Source organism: Octopus bimaculoides, chromosome 20 (genome assembly GCF_046866305.1).
Source record: "Octopus bimaculoides isolate indiv1 chromosome 20, ASM4686630v1, whole genome shotgun sequence".
Taxonomy (NCBI): domain Eukaryota; kingdom Metazoa; phylum Mollusca; class Cephalopoda; order Octopoda; family Octopodidae; genus Octopus; species Octopus bimaculoides.
Genome location: NC_142947.1, coordinates 34,342,357 through 34,350,657, shown reverse-complemented (window position 1 = coordinate 34,350,657; position 8,301 = coordinate 34,342,357). Strand labels below are relative to the sequence as shown.

General features: G+C 35.8%; 1 long non-coding RNA gene across 1 annotated transcript in view; it reads left to right on the top strand.

The window, feature by feature from the left end:
- Positions 1–242: 242 nt before the first annotated feature.
- LOC149131672 (uncharacterized) overlaps positions 243–8,301 on the top strand; it is a 39,528-nt gene continuing 31,469 nt past the window's right edge. Inside the window, exon 1 of the long non-coding RNA XR_016237645.1 lies at positions 243–1,503. This is a non-coding gene — a long non-coding RNA (uncharacterized LOC149131672). The remainder of the gene's footprint in view (positions 1,504–8,301) is intronic.

Here is an 8,301-nt window from a genome sequence, read left to right as displayed (position 1 = left end):
GGAACATAATCACACCAACAGCGGTTGTCATGCGGTGGTGGGGGACAAATATAAATGCAAATACTTCCCCCCCACACGAACACACACACGCACGCACACACACACACACACACACACACACACACGACAGACTTCTTTCAGTTTCCATCGACCAGATCCACTCCCAAGGCTTTTGGTTGTCCCAAAGCTATAGTAGAATATACTTGCCCATGGTGCCACGAAGAGGGACTGAACCTCGAACCATTTGGTTGGGAAAGCTTTTTTTTTTTTTTTTTATATTCTGAGGTCAAATCCAACCGAAATCAACTTTAGCTTTCAAACTTCCGGGAGGTGGGGCGGTTAACAATAAAGTAAAATAGCAGTCAAGCAAATGGAGTTGGTTGCTGTAATGTATCCACATCGGAAATAGACGACAAAATTAGGTAATGGGAAAAATAAAAATAAAACTAGAACTTGAATTTTCAATTCAACATACATACGTATATAGATACATACATACACGTACATACATACATATACAACGATGTGGGTTATACCTACTTAGCTAAAGCAAACCTATGATGTGCATATGCTATCTCTTTAAGTGATACTCCCAAAAGTGCCCATAAACGCCTACACACTTCACACACGCACATAGACAGGCGACCTATATACAGAAAGTTACTGAAGCACAGCCATAAACACTCACGCACGCAGTTATATACTTATTTACACATACATACACGCATGTAAATGTACATACATGTGGATGCGGGTCACTGATTAATCATTAAATAATGATTTTATCCTAATTGTGTATATGTACATCCTGCCTCTTGGTGGGGCCATATATGATTTTGTTGCTGAAATGTATGCGCAATAAACTTGTTTTAATTTTACAGGACACAAAATATATTAACAGTTTTTTTAAACATTGAATGGCTATGAGATCTGGCCCAAGTGGTATATAAATGAAAGGGGTCCACCGGCAAAAAATGGTCGAGAACCGCTGGACTAAACCATTCGAAACGGTGTTCCCGCACAACCGCATCACAAAGACTAATTTATATATATGTGTACACACGCACACAAACACACATATTTGTCACACATCAACACGCATATATACATTATGCCACTCAGATATCCGTACACACACTTCCGAGAACATCATACTCTCACAGACCAACAAGTAGTGATATATATATATATATACATACATATCAGTCACAATGACAACGTCGCACCCACTCTCATATATAAATCTAATTACAGGGAAGAACTTTTATAACAGTCACCCAGCTTTTACACACACACACATACTCTCTCTCTCTCTTTCGTTTTCTTTCTTTCTCTCTCTCTCCCTCACACACACACACACACACACACACATACATATATATATAGCTATATAATTATATATACACACGAAGACAAATCGACTGTACAAAAACATCATTTACGCCAAGTACGTCGCGGTTTAAAACTGTTTTTACCCACTCGCAGTCAGAGACAAAAAAAAAAGTGAGTAGAAAAGTTATTGGAATTAATTTAATAAGAATTCAATTATGGCTCATTACTAAAAGTGAATTAACAAATAACAAATAGAAAACTTTTTTCTTTTCCTTTTCTTTTGATGTCTTCGTGCACAAAACAAACCATTCCGTTTTTGACGTTGAGACAGGACAAAATATTAAGAACACTCGGAGTGGATTGTATATTATTTTTGTATTTTTATATACTGTACACACACACAAACACTCACACAGGCATTTCTTTTAGTCATTAGACTGCGGTCGTGCTGAGGCACCGTCTTGAAGACTCTTTTAATGGAATAAATTTGACCCCAGTACTTATTTTTTTTGCGAAGCCTGGTACTTATTTTATCGTCACTTTACCGAAACGCTGTGTTACGAGGGCGTAAACAAACCAACACCGATTATCAAGCGGTGGCGGGGGGGGGGGGGGGCAACACACACACACACACACATACATTTCTATCTATCTATCTATCTATCTATCTATCTATCTATCTATCTATCTATCTATCTATCTATATAGACAGATAGATAAAACTTACTTGGAAAAGGATGCGTGGCGTTCGATCATATAATAATATATAAATATATGCACATATCCATACACATATGTACATACCTACATCTATATGTATACATACATGCATATATGGGTACAGGACGTTTTTTTGATGTCCTGTACCCTTATATGTATGCATATAGATGTAGGTATGTACATATATGTATGGATATGTGCATATATCTATCTCTATATATATATGACGACCTTTCTTTCAGTTTCCGTCTGCCAGAACCATTGATAAGGCTTTGGTCGGCCCGAGGCTTTATTAGATGAAACTTACCCAAGGTTTCCTTGTATTTATTTACTGGTTCTGTATTTGAGTTACGGTCAGGCTGGGGCACCTCCTGAAGGAGATTTTTGGACGGGGGTTATCTACTCTAGATCTTATTTCAGTTTTGTCTCTGGCCGCTTATTTTCAGTGATCTCTACTGAATGGTTATCTTTTTGTTTTTGATATAAAGGAATTTAATTTGATATACCGGTAAGCGAGCTCGCACGTACACACACATACACACAATCACACCTTTTTTTCTGTGTGTGTGTGTGTGTGTGTGTATTCCTTTGGGAATGTCGGATCTATCCAATCTCAGTCACAGATTTTTTAAAACTAAAAATTTGAAACTTCGGATACTGGTTGAATATGTCACGTAGAACACGGTTTACCCTTAACGTTTTATTCACTAAATAGGGAATGGATGAGAAAAACAGAAAGTTCTTTTATAGGGAATACATACGTATGTATGCGTGTGTATTTTCCCCCCATCTTATCCAATGTGTCCTCTCGTTTATATAATGTTAGCGTGTGTCATTGAGAGATTTGGCTGTTATTTCCAGCAGGTCAAGCAACTATACAGATTCACACATTTTCTCTCATACACACATACATACATGCACACATACACATACATACATGTACATACATACATACATACAAATATACGTTTTAATCGTTTTCAGTTTATTCGTTCAATGATTGCGCCCGATTTTTTTGATGTGACAAAGCGTAGAGAGAGAGAGAGAGAGAGAGAGAGAGAGAGAGAGCCGCTGATATTGAATAGATCCGTAATGTCTATATTCCATTATTTTTGTTGTTAATCACAAACAGAAAGAGGAAGCATTAACACTAATTCCAAGTGACGTCCTGGATGTGTCAGATGGCATCCCACCCCCATCACATTTTTCAAAACATTTCTGATGATTCTTTGGTTTTCAAAGAAAGAAAACAAGGAGAAACGGAGAAACCACCTTTTCGATTTTTAACATTATCTTTCTATCTCCTTTACCGCGCAAATCTTTGGTTTTTAACTTACTTCGAAACTTTTGGCGGTGAGAGATGATTCCACGTTAAAAGTACGGAAGTCAGAGTTACGAAAAAAATCTTTATTTTCTTAAGTTTTCGATGTCGATTGCTTACGATAATTTTCCTCTTTGAATTTGTGGTCATAAACCGAAAGAATGGCATGTAAAATTGCGTTGATCCTTTGGCAGATAACTGATGAGGATTTGGCGGCCTTCTCTATCTGTGTTCCGTTTGTGCATTTATTATACATTTTTTAATATATATATATATATATATATATATATATATATATATATATATATATATATATATATATATATATATATATATATATTGCAATACACTCTATGTTTGTATGTGTGTTGTGTTGTGTGTGTGTGTGTGTGTGTGTGTAAGAAAGTTGGACGGGCGGTTAATGGATTCAAAGTAGTAAGCATTTATAAACAGAAGTGGGTATAAATACATTTCAGCAGAAAAACAGGAAAATCTGGAAAGTGATATATATATATGCTTAGATACATATATCTATATATTTTTATGCATATATATATATGCTTAGATACGTATATCTATATATTTTTATGCATGTATATATATATATATATATATATATATATATATATATATATATATATATATATATATGTATGTGATTAGATACATATATCTATATATGTTTATGCATGTGTATGTATGTGTGTGTATATATATATATATATATATATACACACACATAAATTGTTTGGTGTGCAGATTTTATGTGTTATCCAAAATTCTAACCAGCTCTTTTTTCTTAATGTATATATGCATGTATGTATGCTTTTGTATATATGTATGCATGTAAGTATATGGGATGTACGTTAAAAATTGGCATGTTAAAATTGAAATTTTTTTTCTGACTAGAAATTTACAAAATACTTGAAAGTGGACGCCAAGCTCAAAATACTTTCATTATGTTAGAATGATAATGTTTAAAATAATACTTAAGTTCTGTAAAGGGATTGCTACTAATAATAGCAAAGCGATGTATGTTACTTAAGCATCTTAAGTGGGACCATTTCCTTTCATCCTATCTGCGCTCATTATTTTTCACGAATATTCAGCGTCGTTCTTTGAGTCTCTGTTGACGTTATCAACATCAAATTTCGAGCTTTTGGTTAAAGGAGTTTAATATTTACCGGACTACGATAAAGAACACGAATATTGGCATAATGAGATACAACAAAATCTTTTTCAATCAATTTTACATCAAGAATCTTGCAAGTTAACTACAAGAACGAAGTAATCTTTTATACAGGCGGGGCTAGTTGGTTACATCGACTTCGGTGCTCAACAGGTAATTATTTTATCGACCGCGAAAGGATGAAGGCAAAGTTGACCTCGGCGGAATTTGAACTCAGAATGTAAAGCCGTAAGAAATGCCACGAAGCATTTTGACCAATAACGAAATAATGAAAATATTAACGAATAAAAGTATTCATTAAAAAAAACAACAACAACAACAAAATAAACTCCTTTTCTACGTGTCTTTAAGGTCCGCCTCAATCAAGGCTTCTCTAAGTGGGACGTGGGTTACTTAGGAACGTAGGAATGAGACCTAGGTAACTAGGAAGTGAATAAAACTTGCAGTAAAGTATTAGAACTTCTTTTGAGCACACGCACATCTTTTATATAAATATTATATATATTAGATGAATATATACATTATATATACATATATGTATTTCTCTCTCTCTCTCTCTCTCTCCCCCTCCCTCTCTCTGGCAACCAATGCCTAGTGCGTGTGTGTGCATGAATTTGGTAAACAGAAACTGAGTGGAAGCCTATCATGTGTGTGTGTGTGTGTGTGTGTGTGTGTGTGTGTGTGTGTGTGTGTGTGTATATGGCATCCGGACAAAAGCCCCTTAAGGACACAATCCCCACCGCCCGTACAAACCCCCATTGTTAAAATGTGAAAGTGGACAAAACCCCCTCGGCTATTTTTTTTGCTCCCCCCTTCCTTTTACACTTGTTTCAGGCATTAGATTGTGGCCATGCTGGAGTACCATGTTGAAGAATTTTTAGTTAAACGTATCGACCTCAGAATGTTTCTTGTTTCAATCATTAGACTATTAGACTGCGGCCATGCTGGGGCATCGCCTTGAGGACTGTATAGACCCCCGGAATTTTTTTATTTCTTGTTTCAATCATTAGACTGCGGCCATGCTAGGACACCGCCTTGAAGAATTTTTAGTCGCAGAAAAATCAGTATTTTAAAATTCAAATTTAGTCTTTTGTTTTCTTCTCTCGGCACTCAGAGATTAATGAGAATGAGCTGACTTTTGAACTTTCGCCGGCCGTTGAAGGTCTAATAGAATTATGGCGCCGAAGGCTAGTCGTTCAAACGTACTTCTTATTGTTTCTATCTTTCTACACATCTCTTGAAGTAAATGCTTTTGTTAGAATTCAGACAATATGTACTTTGAACAGTAAAGAATCCTGTGTTCTGTCATTCTTTTCTATTTATTTACTTTTGATTGAATATATTTTTGTTTACTTAAAAATCGGAATTTTGAATAATAAAAGCTTTTTTTACAATCGCGATTTCCCGTTTTGTTTACGTGATATTATAAAAACAAATTCAAGAGATTTAATTGTTATTTCTAGCATGTGGAAAGATCTTTTAAGCTTAACTTCATGTGCTGGTTGAAAATCATCTAAAAAACATTCTAGGGTCAATATATTCGACTGAAAATTCTTCAAGGTGGTGCCCCAGCATGGACACAGTCTAATGATTTAACAAGTATAAAGGAAAAGAAAAAAAAAACGAAATATATCAGAGGTGATTTTGACCAGGCTTTAAAAAAAATTCTGGGTTCCATACAGTCATCTAAGTTGGTGCTCCAGCATAGCCAGTTATGCAACAAGTAAAAAGGAAAAAAAAAAAGTTCTGGTGTCAATACATTCAACTAAAAATTCTTCAAGGTGGGGCCCCAGCATGGCCGAAGTCTAATGGCTGTAACAAGTAAAAAGGGGGGAAAAAACGAAAAAAAAAAAATGAAAAATATGACCAAGGGGGTTTTGTCCACTTTCACACTTTAACTATGGGGGTTTTGTCCTAGGTGAGGGGTAGGCTTGTCCTAAGGGGTTTTTGTCCTACACTGGTGTGTGTATATGTATATGGTGGTGTTGGGGTGAACGTGTATGGATATGTTGGTACAGGGGTATCTCTGTGTTTGTTCTCCCACTGCTTACCAATTGGTGTTGGTTTCATTACATCCGCATAACTCAAGATATTTAATCACAGAAGGCTCCATACCAACTAAACATGTAGTTTAAGCAAATGGAAAGAATTAACCCAAAATAAACCACACAAAGAATACAAACACCTACATGCATATATACATACATATACACACTCATATGTACATACATACTAACACACACACACACATATATATATGTTGTACATACACATACATACACACACATATTTATATATACATACATATACTGGGATTCTCTCTTCTGGCAAGATAGCTTCCCAGTTCCTCACCCACATCCTCTCTCTCTCTCTCTCTCTCTCTCTCTCTCTCTCTCTCTCTCTCTCTCTCTCTTTCTCTCTCTCTTTCTCTCTCTTTCTCTCTCTCTCTCTCTCTCTCACCCTATAACTGCCATTCCACCTTGTCTCCATGCTTTTATTTATTATTTTGACATTCTTGTGCAGGGAATTTGGAATTTGGGGCAAAGCATATTATCCACCCTACCTCCACCAACCACCCCTTCCAACCTCCATATTCCTCTCCTCCCAGCCTGACTATGTTGTACTGGCTTAAACCTTTATAACAACTGTCTTCTTTGTTGGATATTCATATATTATATATATTAAATATCACACACCCACATACACACAAGCATATATACATATACATACATATATACACACACACATGTATATATATATATATAATATATATATATATATTATATATATATATATATATATATATATGTATGTATGTATGTATATATACACTCACTACATTCTCAGCAGTATATAACTAAAACATATGGGGAAGAAAAAGTGTGAATTTGTGCTGGGGTATATATTCCTTGTATTTCTTTGAGAGAGAGGAGGTGGGGGATTGGTTGAAGCGAGACACTTTTACTGAGACACTCACTATCTGATGCCTCTCTATTTATCTCCATATATTATCTAAATTCATGTTAACCATAGCAACACGAACTGAACTTAGTACTTACCAGAGCTATGATGCAGGATGTTGAAGTTGTGACCATCACATCTTTTAAGCTCATATGTGATTTGAAGGAGTTTTGGCTGGTATTCCTAGCAGGTCAAACAACAATGTACAGATTCCTTTGTGATCTCTTTCTTTGTCTCTCTCACTTTATAAGTTTATGTGTATATACACTAGCTATACACTAGCGTAGCTAGAGTGTGTGCCACCTGGGGTGGCCCTTTCATTTGCTGCGAACCCCACAATAAAAAACCACATATTGCTTACAGTAGAACCAAAAGTGCCCCCCAGCCCCGGAACTATGCTAGTATGTATTATATATTATACATATGTATGTGTGTGTGTATGTATATATGTATGTATATCTATCTATATGATGATAATAGTCCCTTGTAGTCCAAAACGGATGGTTCTGCAATTTTTTGTTGAACAACCTGCATAAATGATTTGTTTACAGTGATCAAATGTTTGTGCTGTACGTCAGCTCAGTCCTGCCATCAAACAGGTGCTCAATGTATCAAATGTCAAATGTCAAAATGAGATGAAGTATTTTGTTCAAGAACACAATGGCACTACCTGGTCCAGGAATTGAAACCATGATCTCACATTTGAGAGTGCAACAACCTAACCACAAGGCTATGTGCCCCTCTCACACACACACAAACACACACACACACACTCCAC